We start from the raw sequence: 1672 nt of genomic DNA, 5'->3' as shown, positions 1-1672 counted from the left end.
CATAACTAATTTTGCTACTGTTAGGAATTGGGCGACCCCTGTGAAAGGGTTGCTCGACACCCAAAGGGGTCGCGACCCATAGGTTGAGAACTGTTGCTCTAGACCATTGTGTCTTCATCTGCCACCACAGGCTGGACAGAACCGTGTCTGAAAACTGACTCTGAAACCCACTCCCAGGGCTATTGTTAGAAGCAGCAGGCAGAGAAGCCCTGCTGATGCCCACTGCCATTGAGTTGGTGCTGACTCATGGTGACCCTAGAGAATGGGGTAGAACTACTCCATGGGTTTCTGAGACGGTAACTGTAGGAAGAGGAGAAAGTCTCGCCTTTCTCCCACAGAGCAGGTGGTGGTTTCAAACTCCTGACCTCGCGGTTACCAGCCCAACGCCAAACCCACTCTGCCACCAGGGCTTCTAAAGGAGGAGAATTCTGTCCCCATCACTCCTGCACGCAAGACCAGCGTCCTGTCAGGCATCTCTTGGAAGCACATCTCTCCCACCTTCCCTGCCCTGAGAACCCAGGAAGCCAAGAGGGAAAGGCTGATCAAGCCACGTTCTGAGCTTCTCCTTCCTGCTCCTCACCCAGGCCAGGAGCTCCCTCCAGGAGATCCCGGCTACTTCAAACCTGGTCTGGACCCAAAACCTCCGCCCGGCCCTGGGGAATTTGCTCAGCGCTTCCTCACTGGGCAGGAGTGGGCGCCAGAGAAACGGAGAGCCCTGGTCAGCCTACAATCTATCTGAGACAAAGGAATAACACACAACATGGTGGGGGCGTGAGGCAATTCCTGAAGAGTGAGGGCTACAATACCTTGTGCCAGACATCGTTTTACCTGGTTTGTTTCTATTCACTCACTTACTAGACACAACAACTTTGTTGGGGAGCTACAACAATGACCCCAGCTCAACAGACGAGGAAAACCGACGTCAAAAGAGAGTAACTCTCTCTTGTTTCCAGAGCTGGGATCGGAACACAGGCATTCTACTTCCAGAGTCTTGGTTCGGAGGGTGATCATGAATCCCCATCAAGGGGAGAGTGCCCCATGACCAAGGTAAGTCTGGGCTTACCTGTGCTTACTCACTGAGCTGTAGTGAACAATTTCATGTGGCTTTCCTCATACCTTTGAATACCTAGAAGCAGAAAAATGGTGAACAATGTGGAATTGGTCCCTCCAGATTGGTAAATAAGCACAAGTGAACCTGTTTTTACCTTGTGACGTTCCCATTCACATAGGGCTGAACCCTTACAACCCATTTCTCCACAGACACCTCACCCATACAGGGTTTCACCTGGTCCTTTCAGTGTCTTGTAAATAAGACCCATATAACTCACTTCCATCTGGTCAATTCTGATCATAGTGACCCTGTAGGACAGAGTAGAACAGCCTTGGAAACTCTGGGTTTCCAAGGCTGTACATCTGTGGCAGTTACATAATCGACTGTCAACTTGAGGAAGGGGTGGAGGCTAGCTTGTCAATCAGGTTGCAGATGGATGACCTCACGTGGAGGCGAGACAGAGCTAAATAGCTCACTGGAGGGCAGACACACTCTCGCTGTTTCCTCTCCCTGCTGATGAACCACATGAAGCTATGGTGATGGAGCCAGAGCCCTGGAGCTGGAGGAGCTACGTGGAGACCCACGCCAGTGCTGAGATGCTTCCACTGCCACTGGATCCAC

This window comes from Echinops telfairi, unplaced genomic scaffold (assembly GCF_000313985.2).
Source record: "Echinops telfairi isolate 266 unplaced genomic scaffold, ASM31398v2 ScPeMD7_10;HRSCAF=50, whole genome shotgun sequence".
Classification (NCBI taxonomy): domain Eukaryota; kingdom Metazoa; phylum Chordata; class Mammalia; order Afrosoricida; family Tenrecidae; genus Echinops; species Echinops telfairi.
Note: the sequence above shows the minus strand (reverse complement) of the source record.